This window comes from Heptranchias perlo, chromosome 25 (assembly GCF_035084215.1).
Source record: "Heptranchias perlo isolate sHepPer1 chromosome 25, sHepPer1.hap1, whole genome shotgun sequence".
Classification (NCBI taxonomy): Eukaryota; Metazoa; Chordata; class Chondrichthyes; order Hexanchiformes; family Hexanchidae; genus Heptranchias; species Heptranchias perlo.
Genome location: NC_090349.1, coordinates 11,317,182 through 11,342,189, shown reverse-complemented (window position 1 = coordinate 11,342,189; position 25,008 = coordinate 11,317,182). Strand labels below are relative to the sequence as shown.

Below are 25,008 nucleotides of genomic sequence, written 5' to 3'. Positions count from 1 at the left end.
GGTTTTAGACACACTGTGGGCTGATGCATTTCATGGGCTGCCACCCGAACGGCTGTACCGATCGACTGTGCAGTTAGTAGGAGGCAGGCCGGGGCTGCAGGACAAAGACAATTCAATTCAGGTTCAGCTCAGCTAGTGGATACTGGCAGCACTGGGCCGGGGCAGGGGCTTCAGGTGATATCAGACACCCACTGCGAGAAACACCAGAGGGATAGCTCATCCCCCTGCGAAGAGCCACTCAGTACGTGGCCAGCCAGGGTTGGTCTGGAAGGCAGGAGCCAGGTGGGTCCGGTAACATCTCAGCCACAGGCAGAGAACCCTGACCTCTCAGCACAGTTCGAGCCCATGGGATCGTCCTGTTGGAAGTCTCAATGGAAGGCATTCGAATCCTGCCACCGCCACTAATTGTTGCAACTCAGACTTTTTCCCTCCAATATCTTTCTCATGCTCCCGGCTAGACACAGTTTCCTTAAGCAGGCTGAGTCTCAATGCACGTGTTCATCTAGTCCAATTAATTCTGGATTGGGGTAAAACCACTTCCTGGAGAATCACCTCAGAAGACAGAAAAATTCCACACTGCCACCATTGCATGCAGGCTAACACTACTAATCATATTTATTTACAGATAAAATGCTGAAAGATTGTGGGGGATTCTAATACATTACAACACTCAAACTTACACTGTACACAAACTAGGCTCACTGTCAAAAGAAAAAGGCCCACGGTTCTTACAGTATTCCTCGGCAACACAGTCTCTGACGGTAGAACATGAGATATTATTTTTGGTGCCCTATTGCCCCTGATGTGCACAGATGTGCAGCGGACCAACAACTGGAGACCTCGAGTGGGTGCCTGGATTATAGGGACATCTTTTCTTTTGAAGTATAAGATTGAAGATTGTCTTTAAGAGAAGTATCTGAGCAGACACACATCACAGTGAGCAATGTGTTAATGGCCCAGGAAATGAGCCTTGTATAGAATCATAGAATGATACAGCACTGAAGGAGTCCATTTGGCCCATCGTGCCTGTGCCGGCTCTTTGAAAGATCTATCCAATTAGTCCCATTCCCCTGCTCTTTCCCCATAACCCTGCAGTTTTTTCCCCTTTGAGTATTTATCCAATTCCCTTTTGAAAATTATTATTGAATCTGCTTCCTCCGCCCTTTCAGGCAGTGCATTCCAGATCGTAACAACTCTCTGCGTTAAAAAAAAACTCATCTCACCTCTGGCTCTTTTGCTCAAATCTGTGTCCTCTGGTTACCGACCCTTCTGCCAGTGGAAATAGTTTCTCCTTATTTACTCTATCAAAACCCTTCATGATTTTGAACACCTCTATTAAATCTCCCCTTAACCTTCTCTGCTCCAAGGAGAACAATCCCAGCTTCTTCAGTCTCTCCACATAACTGAAGTCCCTCATCCCTGGTATCATTCTAGTAAATCTCCTCTGCGCCCTCTCAAAGACCTTGACATCCTTCCTATAGTGTGGTGCCCAGAATTGGACACAATGGACATGATTTTTACTTGGAACCGGGAACTCAGTGGTTGGGTAGGTTCTCGCATAGGAAACCCAGATGTCAAGTGAATGCGTCAGAATCTGTGATCGCAACTCAGTTGCAAGTGATTATTTCTGCTTCCGGGTTTCCTGCGCGACAGCCAGCCAGATTGACAGGCTGACTGCCTGTCAGGAGGGAAAGCAGATGTCGGGGACCGGATGCCAGGTCAGTCTGAGATCGGGGTGGGGGGTCGGAGACATTGGGGAGGGGCCTCGGGCATCAGGAGGTGGGGGGGCTCTCCTGAGGAGGTCTATGCGATTTTTTGCTGTGGCCTCCTCAGGAGACTAACACGGGACGCAACCAACAGAGTACCCTTTGTCGTCCAGTACTTCCCCGGAGCGGAGAAACTACGCCATGTTCTCCGCAGCCTTCAACATGTCATCAATGACGACGAACACCTCGCTAAGGCCATCCCCACACCTCCACTACTCGCCTTTAAACAGCCACCCAACCTCAAACAGACCATCGTTCGCAGCAAATTACCCAGCTTTCAAGAGAACAGCGTCCACGACACCACACAACCCTGCCGCGGTAACCTCTGCAAGACATGCCAGATCATCGACACAGATACCACCATCACACGAGAGGACACCACCCACCAGGTACATGGTTCATACTCCTGTGACTCGGCCAATGTTGTCTACCTCATACGTTGCAGGAAAGGATGCCCCAGAGCATGGTACATTGGCGAGACCATGCAGACACTGCGACAACGGATGAACGGACTCCGCGCAACAATCGCCAAACAGGAGGGTTCCCTCCCAGTCGGGGAACACTTCAGCAGTCAAGGACATTCAGCCACCGACCTTCGGGTAAGCGTACTCCAAGGCGGCCTTCGAGACACACGACAACGCAAAATCGTCGAGCAGAAATTGATAGCCAAGTTCCGCACCCATGAGGACGGCCTCAACCGGGATCTTGGGTTCATGTCACACTACACGTTACCCCACCAGCGAACAAATGTTATCTGTTTTTAATATAACGGGTCAGTTGCTGTCTTTTCTATGTTTCTACCTCTCTATCTCTGTTTTTTTTGTTTGTTGTTTTTTTTGGTGATTTGTATATTCTGAGACCTGGCAGGTAACACCTGTCTGTCTGCACACTGATTGCCTTGGCAACGGGCAGTTGAAAAAACTGTCTGTTATCACCAAGCATTGTTCTGTGAATTATAAATGCGACTTCATTTCGAGGACTTCATTTCCACATCGTTCACCTGAGGAAGGAGGTAGCCTCCGAAAGCTTGTGAATTTAAAATAAAATTGCTGGACTATAACTTGGTGTTGTAAAATTGTTTACAATTGTCAACCCCAGTCCATCACCGGCATCTCCACATCATAGAAGGAGAAAGTTAGAGAAAGGGATGAAGTATTTACTGGAAGTGGGGTGGGAAGAAACACAATCCAAATAGTTATTGGAGTCCGAGTTTATAATAAATATCTATGGAAAGCCAATTGCCAAAGATGGAGAGAGAGAAAGCCAGAAAAAGAAGGGAAGAGATGGACCATACAAAGGTAAAGAATGGATGAGAATTGGAAATATATCTGGAGTGCTAGAATTTATATTAGCAAAATAGCCAAGTTCTTATAAAATGTTATGATTCTTTCAAGCAACTTGATTGCAGAATATTCCAATATTTCAGATTTTGTCATCATTCTTAAAAATATAAGCTTATGCACATACTGAAGAGTGATTCAGAATGTTAACAATTGATTTTTTTTTCTGAATCTTTAATTTAATTGAGTGATGGCTGGAAGAGTGAATCGAGAGTCTCAGCCAAACGTTTGCCTGGGAGAACTGGGAGGCCAGCTACAATCCCCGATATGTGTCAATCACAGGTTTAAAGGGCCGAATCAACTTCGGCTGCATCTCCCCTCCATTTTAATGGCAAGATTCAGAAGCCGTGGGAAATCCACGCAGGTGAAGTCAAATTTATTTCAGGCTCAGTATCAACAAAAAAATTACCTACCTCAAGTGTTTCAACTAGGTAGATTGCCCCGTTAACGATCCACCCGCCAGCATTAATTGGGAACGCGACTTCTGGGCTTCGGCTACGCGCGGGCATCCAAACATGGCCACGTTAAGTGGGCGCGTTGGAGCCGGGTTCCGGTTGCACTTCAAAACACTGTTATTTTAGTCTCCCACCCGCCCCCAACCCACCCACTCTTTGGGGTTAATATTACCCCCAATACTCCAGCTGAGGCCTAACCAGTGATCTACAAAGGTTTAGCATAACTTCCTCGCTTTCGTACTCTATGCCTCTATTTATAAAGCCAAGGATCCCATTTGCTTTTTTAACAGCTTTCTCAAGTTGTCCTGCCACCTTCAGAGATTTGTGTACATTCACCATCAGGTCTCTCTGTTCCTGCACTCTCTTTAAAATTGTACCATTTAGTTTATGTCTTCTCCATGGTGTTCACACCTTCCTAGTGTGACTGCTTCTCAACATCCAGTAACAGGGGAAATTATGTTTGTAGGCAGCTGACACCAAGAGGAATGCACATAAAGTGATGCCGTTTGGGGTCTCAGGGACACAAAGTGTTGGGCCGTGTTTTGTGTAGCATAAGGGAAATATCCAAAACAATCAAAAGCTACTTAGGGCAGACATTCGTACTGAACAGGTGGAATTGGCATTAACGACCACCGAAAGACTAATATTGCCACCAGATGAAAGGAAACCTCACACTGACATCCCAGAGACACAGCTGGATTATTGCATCATCAATCAGAATCGCCCTATCTAAAATCATACAAAATAAAGACAGAAATTCCAGTCTGGTCACAAGTAGCGCAGATCTCTGCATCGTGGACAGTGTCTGGGCACAGCTGTCTCAGCTGCTGCACGATGGGCCTGGGCTGACACTCAGACCCAAAACTGTGTCCCACAGTGTAAAACATGTCCATTGCTCAGACTCACTGATCTAATGTTGTAAGTGCACCTGAACAGGATGAGGCTCTAATAAGTCACACTGGGGCCATGGTGTCTAGAGTCTGGTCACGCTACAGAAACTGGGTTGGCCATTTCCTAATCCTAATCCCGTTCCCTTACTTTCTGTCAATGCAGACCGAGGGAGAGAAAGAGAGACCGGGAAAAAGAGAAAGAGTGAGAGAGGGAGAGGGGGAGGGAGAGAGAGAGAGAGAGAGAGAGAGAGATAGATAGAGAAAGAGAGAATGATAATGACAGCCAAGTGAACATGAGTGGAGGCACAAAGAGAGAATGGAGATGAACAAAGAGCAGGCTGGCCAAGATGGGAAATTGGAGGGAAATGCCTGGGAAAGTTTGGGTCTGAAAGGAGAATGGGCATTGGAGGACGAAACAGTGAGCTCTCACAAAGCACAAGAACACTGGCTGGTCTAGTCAACAGTTAGTTTTATTCTCATATAAATTGTATCATCAGTACATATAAAATCAATGTAATTTTGTTCACCCGATCACCTTTACTGTACCTGATTTGTTTCGGGAAAGGTCCTGACCCTGGTTTCTGCACAAAATATACTTTATCTTTTAATTGAATTTCAGCCTCAGTTGATAGAATGTCAGGTTCAAGTGGATCAAACCAAAGAAAACATGAACCAGCTACAAACCAGAGCAAATACAAACCAAACAGCAAGAGGGGACCAAACAGGAACTGAACAGAACCCAAACAAACCAACGACAATACAACTGAAACCAGAAAACCCAGCATGAACCAAACCCATACCATACAGGGACCCAACCTGAACCATGCTGAACCCAACCAAGCATAAACTGTGGCCAACAACAAACCATGCCAAACCCAGACCAACATTAGGAATGAGTCTGTCTTGATACCTCCTGAAAACTGGGATTCCCGGGCCTTCTGCTTCACACCACGTAGGAGGAGGCGAGATGGCCCGGATCAACAGATAACTGCCTTTATTGCACTGCTTGTGGGCCCAGAGGAGCAGGAGTGTTTCCTCCAGGCCCAACAAGCCTTACTGCCACAAACCCACACATGCTATCAGCCGCCCCCCGCCTCATGATCTCCGACCCCCCCACCACCACGATCTGCGACCCCACCCCCATGCCTGACCCCCCTACGATCTCCGACCCCCGCCTCACGATCTCCAACCCCCCAAGATCTCCGACACCCCCCACGATCTCCGACCCCACCCACATGCCCGACCCCCCCACGATCTTTGACCCCACCCCATGTCCAAGCCCCCCATGATAAGAACATAAGAACATAAGAAATAGGAGCAGGAGTAGGCCAATCGGCCCCTCGAGCCTGCTCCGCCATTCAATAAGATCATGGCTGATCTGATCCTAACCTCAATCATGTCCAATTTCCTGCCCGCTCCCCGTAACCCCTAATTCCCTTTACTTCTAGTGATCTCAAAACCTCCCCCATGCCTGACCCCCCCTCACACTCGATCCCCCCACAATCTCTGACCCCCCCCTCACACCCGACCCTCTCACGATCTCTGACGCCCCCTCACACAATCTCTGACCCCCCCCCCCACCCCATGATCTCCGACCCTCACCTCCTGATGTCTGGCCCCCAACCCCCCCCACCGATGTCCCACTTACCTGGCATCCGCTTCCCGGTTGCTTTCCCGTCCAAACAGGCAGCCAGCCTGTCAAAATCATCGGGAGGTCCAGGAAACTCATTTCCGATCCAGAAATCCTCCTCCCGCCTTCCCCCTTCACGGCCCCGAGTTAATATTAGGGCCCGAATGTCTAGTGGGCATCCCATGTACAAACATCCACAGAGTGATACACTGTAAGTTTCACCTACTCCCTGCTCACCCAATTCCTTACACATTAGAGAAGACATCTCCCCAGTGCAGAGAAGGATGATCAGGGGGCAGGTCAATCAGGAATTCACTCCAACACCTCCAGGCAGAATTGGCAGAGGACTGGGAACAGGCTGTGTTTCACTTCCTCAGTCTGGGAATGATACACAACATGGAAGAAAATAACCTTCAAACAACAACTTGAACTTTTAAATGTAGCAAAATGTCATTAGCTGGGGGTAGAGTTGGTTGGGGGGCTGGGGGTCGGTGAAAACAGGTATAGACCAAGAGGTAGGTTCTGAGGAGGCTTTTGAAGGGGAAATGCAGAAAGGTTTCGAGAGAGAGTCCCAGAGTGCGGGAGCATGATAGCTGAAGGCTCTGTCACCAATGCAGAGGAGGGAGGACGTGCAGAAGACCAGATTCAGAAGAGCTGAGGGTTCAAGTTTGGACAAAGGGCTAGAGGAGATTGTGGGGGTGGGGCAACCATGGAGAGATTTGTGGACAAGGACTGGTATTTTGAAATGAATAAGATGGGGGATTGGGTAGTTGGTAAGTACAAGGTTTATAGAAACTTCGGTGGAGGCAGAATCTATAATAGGACCTGAAAGGGAAGTGGATAAAAATGTAAACAGGTATGTGGTAAGGACGGTGGGATGGGTCTTTTCAGGAGACGGCACAGGCACTCGGGGGCTTAGTACAGAACAGGAAGAAGGCACCAGCGTTCTGGGTGAGTTGGAGCCTTTGTAACACGGAGTTGGGGAGGCCAGCGAGGAGAGAGAGGTCAGTCCTGGAGGGGAAGAAGGTTCGACTGGCAGTTGCGTTCAGGAGTGGAGACAGGCGTTGTTACAGAGGTGGAGGCAAGCAGTCTTGGTTTTGGACCAGATGTGTGCTTCAAAGGTCAGATCAGGATAGAAATTCTGCATCCCAATGCCCAATTCCAACCCCTTCCCAGTTGTTCATTCAGGCCAAACACTGTCGGGTTTGGCCTGAATGAACAACTGGGAAGAGGTTGGAATTGGGCATTGGGGTGCAGAATTTCTGGTGAATGAGCCTGAGGGCCAAATAGTATTTCTTCAAATGACTGTTGGATAAAAAATTCCTCCAGGAGTTGTGAATCGCTGTGACTGGTGATGACAGGAACCATGATCCTGGCTTTCATTGTGAAGAGGGCAGAGATTGAGATCTCAAAAAGAAAAGACTTGCATTTATATAGTGCCTTTCACAGCCTCAGGACATCCTAAAGTGCTTTACAATGAATGAAGTACTTTTGAAGTGTAGTGTCTGTTGTAGGAAACACAGCAGCCAATTTGCACACAGCAAGATCCCACAAACAGCAATGTGATAATGAGCAGATAATCTGTTTTTGGTGATGTTGGTTAAGGGATGAATATTGGCCAGGACACCGGGGAGAGCTCCCCTGCTCTTCTTCGAAGTACTGCCATGGGATCTTTTACGTCCACCTGAGGGGGCAGATGGGGCCTTGGTTTAACGTCTCACCCGAAAGATGTTATGTTATAAAAACAACTGAAACCGGTTTTGGAGAAATGAACAGCAAACACAGAATCCAAATGGACCAACATCGCTCAGGCTGCATCAAAACAGCATTTGAGAAAGAACAGCTAAAAGTGGGAATTGCTGCTCTTTTAATTCAAGCCCCCTTTTTTAAAAAAAAAGTTGGCTCAGGCACCTGTTCTGTGGTACAAGCCAAGTTCTGCACTACTGATGACCATTCACCTCCCAGTACCAGGCTCCCTGAACTGGAATGTGACTAACTGGCTCCAATCGGACAGGCTTCTCTCTCTAACTGTCGTTGCCCAGGTAACCGGTACCATAAAAGCTCTAAAACAATCTGACATCATCCATTCCTTGAGTCAACGGAAAACAGGTTCTTTGCCGTCGGACTTGGGTTTCTGAGGTGGTGACTTCAAATTAAACTGCTCAGAGCACTGTGAAAGAGCCCAGACAGGAGTTGCCGGCGACCCTCGGGTTAGAGAGAGGTCACCGTGTAGAAAGCCACTAGAAAACCAGCAAAACGGCTGACCGAGCGTTCCAAACGGCTGACCGAGCGTTCCAAACGGCTGACCGAGCGTTCCAAACGGCTGACCGAGCGTTCCAAACGGCTGACCGAGCGTTCCAAACGGCTGACAGCTCAAAAACAGCCCCTAACACCGGCCTTCTGGCACATGAAGACACTGCAGTGGACTGAAAGTGCTTTTATGCCAAAATTAATTTCTTCTGGAAGGGATATTTTTAATAGGAAAATAAAAGAATTTGCTGTAACCTCAATGCAGATTTACTGGGTCCCGTTCCATCACTGGCTGTCTAACTCACAGGTTAATAAGGCTATAAAAAAGCAAACCAAGCACTGGGGTTCATTTCTAGAGGGATAGAATTGAAAAGCAGAGAAGTTATGTTAAACTTGTATAGAACCTTGGTTAGACCACATTTTGAACAGTTTGTGAATATTGTGAACAGTTCTGATCTCCATATTATAGAAAGGATATAGAGGCATTGGAGAAGGTGCAAAAAAGATTCACAAGGATGATACCGGAACTGAGAGGATATCCTTATCAGGAAAGGCTGATCATGTTGGACTCTTTTCTCTAGAAAAGAGAAGGCTGAGGGGTGACCTGATAGAGGTCTTTAAGATAATGATAGGGTAGACAAAGAGAAAATGTTTCCACTTGTGGGAGAATCCAAAACTAGGGGCCATAAATATAAAATAATCACTAATAAATCCAATAGGGAATTCAGGAGAAACATCTTCACCCAAAGAATATGGAACTTGATGCAAATAGCATCGATGCATTTAAGGGGAAGCTAGATAGACACATGAGGGAGAAAGGAATAGAAGGATATGCTGATAAGGTTAGATGAGGAGAGGAGGGAGGAGGCTCGTGTGGAGTATAAATGCCGGCATAGACCAGTTGGGCCGAATGGCCTATTTTTGTCCTGCAGACTCGATGTAACTCGTGTAACCCCATATACACCATTGATTTACAGGGTCCAGTTAAAATTCTCATCTTCGTGTTCAAATCCCTCCATGGCCTCGCACCTCTCAACACCTCCAGCCCTACATCCCTCCAACTCTGACCTCCCAGCCCCCCTTCCTTCACCCCACCATTGACAGCCATGCCTTCAGTTGTCTAGGCCCTAAGCACTGGACTTCTTTCCCTAAACCTCCACCTCTCCACATCTCAGTCCGCCTTTATGACACTCCTTAACACCTACCCCCTTGACCAAGCTATTGGCCACCTGTCCTAATGTTTCCTTCTTTGGCTTGGTGTTAATTTTTATCTGACTACCCTCTTGTGAAGTGCCTTGCGATGTTTTACTACGTTAAAGATGTTATATAAATGCAAAATCAAAAGCAAAGTACTGTGGATGCTGGAAATCTGAAATAAAAACAGGAAATGCTGGAGAAGCTCAGCAAGTGAGGCAGCATCTGTGGAGAAAGAAACAGAGTTAACATTTCAGGTCGAAGACCTTTCGTCAGAACTGGAAGATGTTAAAAAGTTAAAGTTTTTGAGCAAGTACAGAGTCAGGGAAAGGGGGGGAGGGAATGAACAAAAGGGAAGGTCTGTGATAGGGTGGAGGGGAGGAGCGATTAAATGACAAAAGGGATGATGGTGCAAGGCAAGGAGGGTGGGAATGGGACAGGTTATGAAACAAAAGATTGATCAGGTATAACTGTAAATGGCAGCAGCAGAACTATAACTAGCAGCTGTAGTCAAACAATCAATCAATAAATAAATGGGAGCACTGATTATGATCTGAAGTTATTGAAATCAATGTTCAGTCCAGAAGGTTGTAAAGTGCCTAATCGAAAGATGAGGTGCTGTTCCTCGAGCTTCAATGGAACAGCGTAAGAGGCCGAGGTCAGAGTGGGAATGGGACGGGGAATTAAAATGGCAGCGACCGGCAGGTCAGGGTCACATTTGCGGACAGAGCGGAGGTGTTCAGCAAAGTGATCACCCAGTCTGCGTTTGGTCTCCCCAATATAGAGAAGATCGCATTGTGTGCAGCGGATACAGTACAGTAAATTGTAAGAAGTACACCTGGAAGGAGTGTTTGGGGACCTGGACGGTGGGAAGGGAGGAGGTGAAGGGCAGGTGTTTCATCTCTTGCACTCTCACGGGAAGGTGCCGTGGGGAGGAGAGCGGGTGTTCAGGGTGATGGAAGAGTGAACTAGGGTGTCGTGGAGGCAATGGTTCCTTCGGAATGCTGAAAGGGGAGGGGAAGATGTGTTTGGTGGTGGGATCGCGCTGGGGGTGGGAGAAATGGCGGAGGATGACAAGTTGAATGTGGAGGTGGTGGGGTGGAGGGTGAGGACAAGGGGGACCCTATCGTGGTTCTGGGAGGAAGGGGAAGGGGTGAAGGAAGAAGTGCGGGAAATGGACTGACATGGTCGAGGGCCCCGTCAACTACAGTGGAGGGGAATCCTCGGTTGAGGAAAAAGGAAGACATATCGGAAGCACTGGTGTGGAAGGTGGCATTGTCAGAACAGGTGCGACGGAGACGGAGAAACTGTGAGCAGGGAATAGAGTCCTTACAGGAAGCAGGGAGGGAGGAAGTGTAATCAAGGTAGCTGTGGGAGTCGATGAGCTTATAATAGACTTCGGTTGACAGCCTATCCCCAGAAATGGAGATCGAGAAGTCGAGGAAGGGAAGGGAAGAGTCGGAGATGGACCATGTGAAGGTGAGGGAAAGGGGGAAATTGGAAGCAAAGTTGATGAAATTTATTTTTTCTTTTTTTTTGGACAGCAGGTGCTGGTAATGGTTCTGCTGTTGCTATTTACAGCTCCTCTAGACCCACCTTTTGTTTCTTAACCTGTCCCATTATCGTAAACAATTTTACAACACGAAGTTATAGTCCAACGATTTTTATTTGAAATCTACAAGCTTTCGGAGGCTTCCTCCTTCCTCAGGTAAATGTGAGGAAGGAGGAAGCCTCCGAAAGCTTGTAGATTTCAAATAAAAATCGTTGGACTATAACTTCGTGTTGTAAAATTGTTTACAATTGTCAACCCCAGTCCATCACCGGCATCTCCACATCATGTCCCATTCCCACCCTCCTTGCCTTGCACCATCATCCCTTTTGTCATTTAATCACTCCTCCCCTCCACCCTATCACAGACCTTCCCTTTTGTTCTTTCCTCCCCCCTTTCCCTGACTCTGTACTTTGCTTAAAAACTTTAACATCTTCCAGTTCTGACAAAAGGTCATCGACCTGAAACATTAAGTCTGTTTCTTGGTCCACAGATGCTGCCTGACTTGCTGAATATTTCCAGCATTTTCTGGTTTTATTTCAGATTTCCAGCATCCGCAGTATTTTGCTTTTGATTTACCTCCAGGTTGCTGCTCACAGGCTAGTCCGACGGTGACAAAGGCAGAAGTGGAGGGGGGTAGGTTTACGGTCTACCCTACTGGCTAGAGATGGTTCATGGGGTCAGGAGCTCACAGAGAGAGTCCCAATGAACTCAGTCCCTGTTCTGAGCTTCATCAAGAAGACAGGCAGCGAGCTGAAGCTGTGGTGTTTCCCGGGCGGTGGAGGGGAGGTGGAGGTGAGGAGCAGCGGGAGGCCCTTGCATTGAGCTGAGTACAGGGGTCCTTGGTGACACCCTGGGAGAGGGCTGCGCATCCAGCTACTCGGCTGCTGAGGTTCAGGCCAAAGAAGACCTTTCTGTAAGAAAAAGGGAGAAACTTTTTCCCATAAAAATGAAAAGTAAAAATAAATTTTTAAAATTAGGAAAAAAAGAATCCAGAGGATAATACCTTGAATAGTGAGATTGTGCTAAACTTTCGATACGCTCAGTATTTAATGACATGAATACTACATTACAGCAAACACTCCTGGAGTCTGAATCGATTGGACTGAGGAGGAGGAGCTGTGAGCAATCACCGGGGATCTCTGGGTGGGAGGGGGAGCTGTGAGTGATCTCTGGGTGGGAGGGGGAGCTGAGAGCGATCTCCGGGGATCTCTGGGTGGGAGGGGGAGCTGAGAGCGATCTCCGGGGATCTCTGGGTGGGAGGGGGAGCTGAGAGTGATCTCTGGGTGGGAGGGGGAGCTGAGAGTGATCTCCGGGGATCTCTGGGTGGGAGGGGGAGCTGTGAGCGATCTCTGGGTGGGAGGGGGAGCTGAGAGTGATCTCCGGGGATCTCTGGGTGGGAGGGGGAGCTGTGAGTGATCTCTGGGTGGGAGGGGGAGCTGTGAACGTTCTCTGGGGATCTCTGGGTGGGAGGGGGAGCTGTGAGCGATCTCCGGGGATCTCTGGGTGGGAGGGGGAGCTGTGAGCGATCTCTGGGTGGGAGGGGGAGCTGTGAGTGATCTCCGGGGATCTCTGGGTGGGAGGGGGAGCTGTGGTTGAATCAACAACCCGCTGACTCACAGGCAAGTGTGCAACCACTGAGCCATGGCTGACAACAAAACCATAAGTGATTTGACCTATGTTCATTATTAAAAATTAATGTTTAAAAGATCCATGTTACTTCTGATTATAAAGGTTACTCCTAATATTTCCCTGATGTAGAAGCTCACTGTGTGAAGGAATCGTGGACATAAGCTTGTGCTATGGTGTTCTGCAGCATTGCGTTCTACGAACCTCATGGCAGCAGGTCACAGGGTTGGTCTGAGATCCTCCACACACAATTACATAGAATTTTACAGCACAGAAACAGGCCATTTGGCCCAACAGGTCCATGTTTATGATCCACAAGAGCCTCCTCCCACCCGACTTCATCTAACCCCATCAGCATAACATTCTATTCCTTTCTCCCTCATGTACTTGTCTGGTTTCCCCTTAAAGGCATCTTTGCTTTTTGCCTCAACTATTCCATGTAGCAAGTTCCACATTCTAACCACTCTCTGAGTAAAGGTGTTTCTCCTGAATTCCTTATTGGATTTATTGGTGATTATCTTATATTTATGGCCCCTAGTTTAGGACTCCCCCCACAAGCAGAAACATCTTCTCCACATCTACCCTATCAATCTGAACAGATGGTCTCAATCTTAGTGATAAAGATTGTTGTTGCAGGTGAGGGTGGAGGGAGCAGGGGAGAGCGGTTTAAGAAGACAGTTTGTAGCGAAGAGAAGCCGGGGATTATCTTTGCATTCCAGAATTATCCTGTAGTGAGAAGTTTTGGCAGAGGAGAGCAGGACCCAACAGTGATTTATGTGGTCCAGTCAGATCTGGCGATGAATGGCTAAACCAGTTGCCGCCATAAACGTTCAAGTCTGCATCCCTTGGACTTAAGGGATCAGAGATGAGGGCCGTAGCAGGAGGAATGACCAGGGTGAGAGAGAGTAATGGTTTTAATGGGGACAAAGGCATTATAGGTGGAGGTGAGGGTGTGATTGAGCAGATCGGTAGCTGCAGGAATGTCGTGGTAAATGGAGGGCCAAAGGCTAGAGAGTTGGGAATTTGAAAGTGCCGTTGTAAGTAACTTGGGAGAGAGTTTTTTCCAGGGGCGAACACAGAAGGAAGTGGGGCTGGGAGGGGAAGGGGGTTGGGACAGAGGGATACAAGGAAGTGATCAGAGATGGCCTTATTCGTGATTGACACGATGGGAGTAGAGAGGCAACACGAGATGGCAAGGTCAAGGGGGTGGCCGTGAATATGGATAGGAGAATTTATATGGAGAGAGAGCTTAGGGGAGGATAGAGGGCGGTGAACTCAGAGGAGAGAGGGCATGTTGAGTTGAGATGGAGGTTGAAATCACCAAGAATGAGAGGTCACTCGGTGCGGAGGCTGAGGGAGGAAAGCAGTGAAGATATCTCGGTGAGAAACTTGATGGGGTACTTGGGTGGGCAGCAGAGAACGAGGATTTTAAAGGAGAGGCGAGAGGGGTGGAACAAGGTGAGATGTTCAAAGGAGGAGAAGGTGCAGGGGAGTAGGGGGACAGACCAAAGTGTGATTTGATGATAAGGCCACACTGCCACCGCGGCGGTCTGGGTGGGGCAAGTGGAGGAAGATATAGCCAGGCGGGGAGGCTTCATTAAGCGGGAAGGTTTCATCACCCGTCAGCCAGGTTTCTGTCAAGGCCATGATGTCAATGCAATCATCCACAATAAGCTCATGGACAGCAAGGGCCTTGTTCACAAGTGAGCAAACATTCTGGAGGGAGGGGCAGTGATAGCTGATCCACTGGCACAGTCCACAGAGTTAGTGCTCGGAGGAATGAGTGGGACAGGAAGCAGATTGGCAAGATTAGCCCCCAGCAAGCGCGCTGGGTGGGGAAGCTGGTGAGAGAGTAGGATGGGGCAGTTGGGGGTTGCTACTGATAAGGAGGCAGTGACGAGTGGCTCGATGGGCCCTTCGGAGGATGTTAAGAGAGGCACAGAGGGAAGCTGTCAGCTTAACTCAAAGGGAGTCAAGCCTGGGATGGGGCCAGGAGAGTAGGAATGTCAAGGATTGTTGAAGGGTTAGTGTAGGGATTTGGGGGAGCAGAGTACCCAAGAGGGGAGAAATGAAAGGAGGCATGACGACAGGAGAGAGGGATCTAGGAGGGGTAAAGAGAAAAGAAGAAAAAAGATGAGATAGTAGCGATTGGCTTGGGTCCGGAACGGCAGCTGAAACGCGCATGCGAATGGACACGGAAACTCACGTTACATCGGCGTGGTTACTTAGCGAGATAAGGATAGATACCTCCTGGTAATAAACAGGGAATGGAGAGGAGACAATCGGAGGGAGTCCAAAGTTAGTCGGAGGTCCCGTGATAGGATAAAGTTAATGTAGATAGGGTGGCGTCAGCTTGGAGCAGCGACGAACTGATGTCCCGGTTTGGAGACAGACGTGGAGGGCGAGTGAGTCCAGAATCTATTTGAAGGGTAGAGTATCGGAGGAGGCACTGCTGGAGGTACTTCTGTGGGAATGAAGAGCCAGGCGGTGTGCAGAATCGATCGCGGGGCAGAGAAACAGTGGAGAAGTTGAAGGTCACTGTAAGGTCCAGAGTGGTGGAGAAATGGACTACGGCCCAGCAGAGCGAATTTCTGGCCAGGAACCACACCGTCGCAAAATAAAGCTGAAAAAAACAGTGGGGCAGTCATAGGCTCAGCAGGTTACAGCAGCGGTGGGGGATGGGCTGAAGACTAGACAAAGTTACCTTAAAACTTAAGCAATTGAGTTGCAGATCAGAGTCACAGCAGCTGAGACTTACAGTGTAGTCCAGTGGAGCGGAGTAGTTCTGACAGCAGAGAAGTCCAGGAATTTGGAAGCCGAATTTGAGCAAAGATCCAGCGCTCGCTGATGAGAACAAAGAGCAGGAATGGTCGGGGGATAGGCAGTGGGCCCGGGTAACTTTAAATCTGTAGTTAAGGCTAACATGCATCCACTATTCGAGCCAGGGGAGCTTATACAGTGGAAGAGAGGTGATTGGGGGAGAAAGGGCAAAGGAGGGCAACCGATGGCCAAGGACAGAGTCGCACAGCAAGGAGCTCCCGAGGGAGCAGCCAGCCCAGGAGCCATCTTGGAATAGTATACGGAAATTAATTTGCCATTTACATGCCCATTCTGTAAGTTTATTAACATTTCCTTGTATCTTGTTGTATTCTTCCTCAGTATTACCCCAATTTGGTGCAGTCTGCAAGTTTTTAAATTGTACTTCCGATTACTGAATCCAAATCGTTTATGTAAATGGTGAACAACAGTGGTCCCAGCACCGATCCTTGTGGAACACCACTTCCCACCTTTTGCCAGTCTGCGTAAATACCTTTCACCCCTACTCTCTGTTTTCTGTTTTGTAGCTGTCCTTTCTGCTACTTGTCCCCTGACTCCACATGCTCTGACCTTAGTCATGAGTCTACTATGCGGTATCTTATCGAAGGCCTTTTGAAAATCCAAATATATTACACCTACTACATTACCCTTGTCTACCCTTTCTGTTATTTCTTCAAAGAATTCAATAAGGTTGGTCAAGGTTGACCTTCCCTTTTGAAATCTGTTTCAAGGGCCCGGAATTTGCGGAAACGGTGCATCTCATGGCGAATGCCACGAGTTGGATTTTTTCCCTCAGCTCCAATTATTTTTGTGCCGCAAATTGCTGGAAATGCGACTTGATAATGGGGCAAGGAAAAGAGGGCATCTGGGCCCTTGGTGAACAACAGTCTATCTCCTTAACCAATTAAGTTGAAGGATAGAGAAACAAGAGCAAATGAAATAGGGTGAATTAGAGTCAAATTAGGTACAGAAAGAGAAATAAAGTGAGGGAAAGAAAGAGAGTGGATTAAGAAAGAGAGAAAAAAAGAGGCAGAAAGGAAAAGTAAGAAAAAAATTAAATAATTTAAAAAACCTCTCAGAACAATTTACTACCTGCAGGAATGAGACTCCACAGTTTCAATTGTTCCCTTTCTGGGCTGGAGAGGTTGAGTGGCATTGCTGGAACATAAATCATGTCGTTAACAGGGTCCTTACGCTGTGAAATACCAGCCCTGACTATCGGCGGCAAGATTCATTCGTATTTAAGGCACAAATCCAGCAATTTCTTGACACTCACGGGGAGGTTGACGGCGAGTTACTGTTTCTGCGAGGCTAAGGGTGGGGCGACACAAATCGCCCAGCAATTTGTGGCGATTCGCAACTCACGCCGTATCTCTTCCTCCCCAGAAATTGCTGGGGGTTTTTTTTAAGCTACTAACGGCGTGCACTGTGAACTCGCCGTTATTTTCCCAGCAGATTCTGGGCAGGTGTTTCCCCATCTCATTTAGTGTATCTGTGCTGAGACAGTGAGAGGAGAGAGGTTGATTCTTCACAACAGGACAAAAGATTGGAGGGAGATTCACCCCAAGGTGATCTCACACGACGCCTCGAACAACACTGACCCCAGAGGCTGGTGAGAAAGTCAGCAGCTGCTCTCGCTCATGGACAGTGTGTAGTTCTGAGAGACCAAACGGTAGGAGAGAAAAACACCTTAAAAAAAACTCCAACCCCCCTACAGGATCAGAATGACAACTTAAAAAAAAAGAAGAGATACAAAATAGTAAGAAAATAAGAAAAGAAATAATAAGGCAAACAGGCAGAAAGAAAAAAATGAAGACAAAGAACAACAATTTGAATTTATATAGCGCCTTTAACATAGCATAAACATCCCAAGGTGCTTCACCGGAGTGATTATCAAACAAAATTTGACAACAAGCCACATAAAGAGATATTAGGAAAGGTGAGGGTAGGTTTTAATGAGCGACCTAAAGGAGAGAGAGGCGGAGAGGTTTAGGGAGGAAATTCCAGACCTTAGGGCCAAGACAGCTGAAGGCATGACCGCCAACGGAGGGGCAACGAAAATCAGAGATGCGCAAGAGGCCAGAATTGGAGGAGCGCAGAGATCTCGGAGGGTTTTGAGCTGGAGGAGGTTACAGAGATGGGGAAGGGCGAGGCCAAGGAGGGATTTGAAAACAAGGATGAGAATTTTTAAATCGAGGCAATGAACATTCAAGAAAGTACTGACTTCAATGGAAATGAAAACCGGGAGAGAGGTATAATGGGCGGCTGATCTGATATTGCCCGTTTTACACTATTGCCCTAAGTCAAATTTACCCCCAAACATTCAGGTATCCACTGGCTGCCAGAGGTCAAAGGTTACACATTAGGCTCATTGTCCAATTCCTGCCTTTGCCCTGTGCTTACATGGCCTGCTAAATGACAGAGCTGTGAAATGGTAGATGTTACCATGGAAACCCTGACAAGCAAATAATAGGTCTCTCCAGGCACAAAGTCAAGAGCGTCACAGCACAAAGAGTAACACAGATATATGGTGGGGGCGAGTGCGGGCAGAGAGAGTTGGGCAGAGACAGGGCGCGAGAGTGAGAAAGGGAGGCACAAAGTGAGTGAGAGGGATGGAGGGAGAGTAGGCAGACAGTAAGTGAGAGAAAAATACCGGAACAGATTAACAAAAGAGGAAAATGCACTGAGAGAGAAAATGTGAGTGAGAGATACAGGTCAAAAAATGGGCAGAGTGACAGAGCAAAAAGTGAGAAGTGGTGAGGGACACGTGAGAGAATGGTCACAGTCAGGGAGGATGGGAGAGGGAGAGATAGTTAGGGCTCACATCTCTACCGGATTGGAATATTTTCTGGGGCTGTGATCCCAAAAAGGGAAGCATAACTTTTTTTTTTAACAGGATTCTACCCCAATGTGCTTCCCTATCCCTTCCTCACCCAATTTCCCAGTGTTTCCACAACCCTGCTGCCTCTCACCCTTTGAACCTGCCCCTGTAAACATCTCACTGCTCTCCCAGGAAGGTGGGGCTGGCCCAGCATTTCCCACCATGTCAAAGCGCTCTATTTTTTGACCGGTCGGACACCTACACCTGCAACTTTATACAACTTGAACCATTAACGTCGTAAAGTCACTCAACATGTTGTCAGGAATAACATAACTCGTGCCACAAAGACACGAGGAAAATGCCACACACGGCTCAGACAATCCCCTTCAAAAGGAGGATGTTCATTCGCAGAAAGTGCTTTAATCCACCTCCCAAAGCCCAGCCCCTCCTTAAAGGCCCATTCATCACTTCTCCAACCGTCACCCGATAGAAAGGGGACCTTAAATCACCGGCATCGCCTCGGAGCAGAACCACAGGCATCAAATCAGTCGAAAAGAACAGACTTTAACCCCACATACCTCCCTCCAGGACATTTCACGCACGGATTAGTGAAGAGTTCCCTGATTTAACTGCACGGATTGTGCTGCAGTCAATACAACAACATCTTGCATTTATATCAAAAGCAAAATACTGAAGGGTCATCGACCTGAAACGTTAACTCTGTTCCTTTCTCCACAGATGCTGCCTCATTTGCTGAGCTTTTCCAGCATTTTCTGTTAATATCTTGCATTTATAGAGCGCCGAAAAGGTCCCAAGGCGTCGGGACTCTTGTCTGCACAGTAACTTTTCCCGCAGGTTTGGGACGTGGAATGTAGGTGCTAAAAACAAAGTATTATAACAGGGAAATTATACTTTTCCATTAATCCAAATCTATCTGTATTATGTATTACACAATAACTTTGTGCCCTTCCTATTACACATCGAACGGTTGGAATCGACTCCATGCAGACTTTTACCCGCAGATACCGCCCATTTCAAACTATTGCAAACAATCTGCAGGTTCTTACTTAAAATCCTGCGCCGCTCTGCTCCCCGCTGGTCCCGTGCGATCCGTCAGAGCAGCTTGGAATGTTCGCCGGGAGATTGACAGCCCCCAGCGGGGGTCGCCGAGCAACCAGCGCACGCCGGAAGTCACTGCCTTCGTGAGTGACAGGTCCCGGCGCGGTTACTTAGCGACCGCAGGACGCCGGAAACACGAGGCGGGAATTTTAGCGCCGTTAAGTGGAGCGACTAAAGGCCCCAGGGTCAGGGAGAGAGAGAGAACCGAGCCCGAACCCCGGGGTCAGAGAGGGAGAGAGAACCGAGCCCGAACCCCAGGGTCAGAGAGGGAGAACCGAGCCCGAACCCCAGGGTAAGAGAGGGAGAACCGAGCCCGAACCCCAGGGTCAGAGAGAGAGAGAGAGAACCGAGCCCGAACCCCAGGGTCAGAGAGGGAGAACCGAGCCCGAACCCCAGGGTCAGAGAGAGAGAACCGAGCCCGAACCCCAGGGTCAGAGAGAGAGAGAGAGAACCGAGCCCGAACCCCAGGGTCAGAGAGAGAGAGAGAGAACCGAGCCCGAACCCCAGGGTCAGGGAGAGAGAGAGAACCGAGCCCGAACCCCAGGGTCAGAGAGAGAGAACCGAGCCCGAACCCCAGGGTCAGGGAGGGAGAACCGAGCCCGAACCCCAGGGTCAGGGAGGGAGAGAGAGAACCGAGCCCGAACCCAAGGGTCAGAGAGAGAGAGAGAGAACCGAGCCCGAACCCCAGGGTCAGGGAGAGAGAGAGAACCGAGCCCGAACCCCAGGGTCAGAGAGAGAGAACCGAGCCCGAACCCCAGGGTCAGGGAGGGAGAACCGAGCCCGAACCCCAGGGTCAGAGAGAGAGAGAGAACCGAGCCCGAACCCCAGGGTCAGAGAGAGAGAGAGAACCGAGCCCGAACCCCAGGGTCAGGGAGGGAGAACCGAGCCCGAACCCCAGGGTCAGAGAGAGAGAGAACCGAGCCCGAACCCCAGGGTCAGAGAGAGAGAGAACCGAGCCCGAACCCCAGGGTCAGGGAGGGAGAGAGAACCGAGCCCGAACCCCAGGGTCAGGGAGGGAGAGAGAACCGAGCCCGAACCCCAGGGTTAGAGAGAGAGAGAGAACCGAGCCCGAACCCCAGGGTCAGAGAGAGAGAGAACCGAGCCCGAACCCCAGGGTCAGGGAGGGAGAGAGAACCGAGCCCGAACCCCAGGGTCAGAGAGGGAGAGAGAACCGAGCCCGAACCCCAGGGTCAGAGAGGGAGAACCGAGCCCGAACTCCAGGGTCAGAGAGGGAGAACCGAGCCCGAACCCCAGGGTCAGGGAGGGAGAACCGAGCCCGAACCCCAGGGTCAGAGAGAGAGAGAACCGAGCCTGAACCCCAGGGTCAGGGAGAGAGAGAACCGAGCCCGAACCCCAGGGTCAGGGAGGGAGAGAGAACCGAGCCCGAACCCCAGGGTCAGAGAGGGAGAGAGAACCGAGCCCGAACCCCAGGGTCAGAGAGAGAGAACCGAGCCCGAACCCCAGGGTCAGAGAGGGAGAACCGAGCCCGAACCCCAGGGTCAGGGAGGGAGAACCGAGCCCGAACCCCAGGGTTAGAGAGAGAGAGAGAACCGAGCCCGAACCCCAGGGTCAGAGAGAGAGAACCGAGCCCGAACCCCAGGGTCAGAGAGAGAGAGAGAACCGAGCCCGAACCCCAGGGTCAGAGAGGGAGAACCGAGCCCGAACCCCAGGGTCAGGGAGAGAGAGAACCGAGCCCGAACCCCAGGGTCAGGGAGAGAGAGAACCGAGCCCGAACCCCAGGGTCAGAGAGAGAGAGAAAACCGAGCCCGAACCCCAGGGTCAGGGAGGGAGAACCGAGCCCGAACCCCAGGGTCAGGGAGGGAGAACCGAGCCCGAACCCCAGGGTCAGGGAGGGAGAACCGAGCCCGAACCCCAGGGAGGGAGAACCGAGCCCGAACCCCAGGGTCAGGGAGGGAGAACCGAGCCCGAACCCCAGGGTCAGGGAGGGAGAACCAAGCCCGAACCCCAGGGTCAGAGAGAGAGAGAGAACCGAGCCCGAACCCCAGGGTCAGGGAGGGAGAACCGAGCCCGAACCCCAGGGTCAGAGAGAGAGAGAGAACCGAGCCCGAACCCCAGGGTCAGGGAGGGAGAACCGAGCCCGAACCCCAGGGTCAGGGAGGGAGAACCGAGCCCGAACCCCAGGGTCAGGGAGGGAGAACCGAGCCCGAACCCCAGGGTCAGGGAGGGAGAACCGAGCCCGAACCCCAGGGTCAGGGAGGGAGAGAGAACCGAGCCCGAACCCCAGGGTCAGGGAGGGAGAACCGAGCCCGAACCCCAGGGTCAGGGAGGGAGAGAGAACCGAGCCTGAACCCCAGGGTCAGGGAGGGAGAACCGAGCCCGAACCCCATGGTCAGAGAGAGAGAACCGAGCCCGAACCCCATGGTCAGAGAGAGAGAGAGAACCGAGCCCGAACCCCAGGGTCAGAGAGAGAGAGAGAACCGAGCCCGAACCCCAGGGTCAGGGAGGGAGAGAGAACCGAGCCCGAACCCCAGGGTCAGAGAGAGAGAGAGAACCGAGCCCGAACCCCAGGGTCAGGGAGGGAGAGAGAACCGAGCCCGAACCCCAGGGTCAGAGAGAGAGAGAGAACCGAGCCCGAACCCCAGGGTCAGGGAGGGAGAGAGAACCGAGCCCGAACCCCAGGGTCAGGGAGGGAGGGAGAACCGAGCCCGAACCCCAGGGTCAGGGAGGGAGAGAGAACCGAGCCCGAACCCCAGGGTCAGGGAGGGAGGGAGAACCGAGCCCGAACCCCAGGGTCAGGGAGGGAGAGAGAACCGAGCCCGAACCCCAGGGTCAGAGAGAGAGAGAACCGAGCCCGAACCCCAGGGTCAGAGAGAGAGAGAACCGAGCCCGAACCCCAGGGTCAGGGAGGGAGAGAGAACCGAGCCCGAACCCCAGGGTCAGGGAGGGAGAGAGAACCGAGCCCGAACCCCAGGGTTAGAGAGAGAGAGAGAACCGAGCCCGAACCCCAGGGTTAGAGAGAGAGAGAGAACCGAGCCCGAACCCCAGGGTCAGAGAGGGAGAGAGAACCGAGCCCGAACCCCAGGGTCAGAGAGGGAGAACCGAGCCCGAACTCCAGGGTCAGAGAGGGAGAACCGAGCCCGAACCCCAGGGTCAGGGAGGGAGAACCGAGCCCGAACCCCAGGGTCAGAGAGAGAGAGAACCGAGCCTGAACCCCAGGGTCAGGGAGAGAGAGAACCGAGCCCGAACCCCAGGGTCAGGGAGGGAGAGAGAACCGAGCCCGAACCCCAGGGTCAGAGAGAGAGAGAGAACCGAGCCCGAACCCCAGGGTCAGAGAGAGAGAACCGAGCCCGAACCCCAGGGTCAGAGAGAGAGAGAGAACCGAGCCCGAACCCCAGGGTCAGAGAGAGAGAGAGAACCGAGCCCGAACCCCGGGGTCAGAGAGAGAGAGAACCGAGCCCGAACCCCAGGGTCAGAGAGAGAGAGAGAGAGAGAACCGAGCCCGAACCCCAGGGTCAGGGAGGGAGAACCGAGCCCGAACCCCAGGGTCAGAGAGAGAGAGAGAGAGAGAACCGAGCCCGAACCCCAGGGTCAGGGAGGGAGAACCGAGCCCGAACCCCAGGGTCAGGGAGGGAGAACCGAGCCCGAACCCCAGGGTCAGGGAGGGAGAACCGAGCCCGAACCCCAGGGAGGGAGAACCGAGCCCGAACCCCAGGGTCAGGGAGGGAGAACCGAGCCCGAACCCCAGGGTCAGGGAGGGAGAACCAAGCCCGAACCCCAGGGTCAGAGAGAGAGAGAGAACCGAGCCCGAACCCCAGGGTCAGGGAGGGAGAGAGAACCGAGCCCGAACCCCAGGGTTAGAGAGAGAGAGAGAACCGAGCCCGAACCCCAGGGTTAGAGAGAGAGAGAGAACCGAGCCCGAACCCCAGGGTCAGAGAGGGAGAGAGAACCGAGCCCGAACCCCAGGGTCAGAGAGGGAGAACCGAGCCCGAACTCCAGGGTCAGAGAGGGAGAACCGAGCCCGAACCCCAGGGTCAGGGAGGGAGAACCGAGCCCGAACCCCAGGGTCAGAGAGAGAGAGAACCGAGCCTGAACCCCAGGGTCAGGGAGAGAGAGAACCGAGCCCGAACCCCAGGGTCAGGGAGGGAGAGAGAACCGAGCCCGAACCCCAGGGTCAGAGAGAGAGAGAGAACCGAGCCCGAACCCCAGGGTCAGAGAGAGAGAACCGAGCCCGAACCCCAGGGTCAGAGAGAGAGAGAGAACCGAGCCCGAACCCCAGGGTCAGAGAGAGAGAGAGAACCGAGCCCGAACCCCGGGGTCAGAGAGAGAGAGAACCGAGCCCGAACCCCAGGGTCAGAGAGAGAGAGAGAGAGAGAACCGAGCCCGAACCCCAGGGTCAGGGAGGGAGAACCGAGCCCGAACCCCAGGGTCAGAGAGAGAGAGAGAGAGAGAACCGAGCCCGAACCCCAGGGTCAGGGAGGGAGAACCGAGCCCGAACCCCAGGGTCAGGGAGGGAGAACCGAGCCCGAACCCCAGGGTCAGGGAGGGAGAACCGAGCCCGAACCCCAGGGAGGGAGAACCGAGCCCGAACCCCAGGGTCAGGGAGGGAGAACCGAGCCCGAACCCCAGGGTCAGGGAAGGAGAACCAAGCCCGAACCCCAGGGTCAGAGAGAGAGAGAGAACCGAGCCCGAACCCCAGGGTCAGAGAGAGAGAGAGAACCGAGCCCGAACCCCAGGGTCAGAGAGAGAGAGAGAACCAAGCCCGAACCCCAGGGTCAGAGAGAGAGAGAGAACCGAGCCCGAACCCCAGGGTCAGGGAGGGAGAACCGAGCCCGAACCCCAGGGTCAGAGAGAGAGAGAGAACCGAGCCCGAACCCCAGGGTCAGGGAGGGAGAACCGAGCCCGAACCCCAGGGTCAGGGAGGGAGAACCGAGCCCGAACCCCAGGGTCAGGGAGGGAGAACCGAGCCCGAACCCCAGGGTCAGGGAGGGAGAACCGAGCCCGAACCCCAGGGTCAGGGAGGGAGAGAGAACCGAGCCCGAACCCCAGGGTCAGGGAGGGAGAACCGAGCCCGAACCCCAGGGTCAGGGAGGGAGAGAGAACCGAGCCTGAACCCCAGGGTCAGGGAGGGAGAACCGAGCCCGAACCCCATGGTCAGAGAGAGAGAACCGAGCCCGAACCCCATGGTCAGAGAGAGAGAGAGAACCGAGCCCGAACCCCAGGGTCAGAGAGAGAGAGAGAACCGAGCCCGAACCCCAGGGTCAGGGAGGGAGAGAGAACCGAGCCCGAACCCCAGGGTCAGGGAGGGAGAGAGAACCGAGCCCGAACCCCAGGGTCAGGGAGGGAGGGAGAACCGAGCCCGAACCCCAGGGTCAGGGAGGGAGAGAGAACCGAGCCCGAACCCCAGGGTCAGGGAGGGAGGGAGAACCGAGCCCGAACCCCAGGGTCAGGGAGGGAGAGAGAACCGAGCCCGAACCCCAGGGTCAGGGAGGGAGCCGGGCCCGAACCCCAGGGTCAGGGAGGGAGCCGGGCCCGAACCCCAGGGTCAGGGAGGGAGCCGGGCCCGAACCCCAGGGTCAGGGAGGGAGCC

The 25,008-nt window shown here is 51.7% G+C and overlaps 1 protein-coding gene across 1 annotated transcript in view; it reads right to left on the bottom strand.

Annotated features, from left to right (window-relative positions):
- si:ch211-102c2.8 (uncharacterized) overlaps window positions 1-19,453 on the bottom strand; it is a 107,285-nt gene extending 87,832 nt beyond the window's left edge. Inside the window, exon 1 of the mRNA XM_068005606.1 lies at window positions 19,409-19,453. The gene's annotated coding sequence lies outside the window, so the exon portion shown is untranslated. The remainder of the gene's footprint in view (window positions 1-19,408) is intronic.
- Between the last annotated feature and the right edge of the window lie 5,555 nt (window positions 19,454-25,008).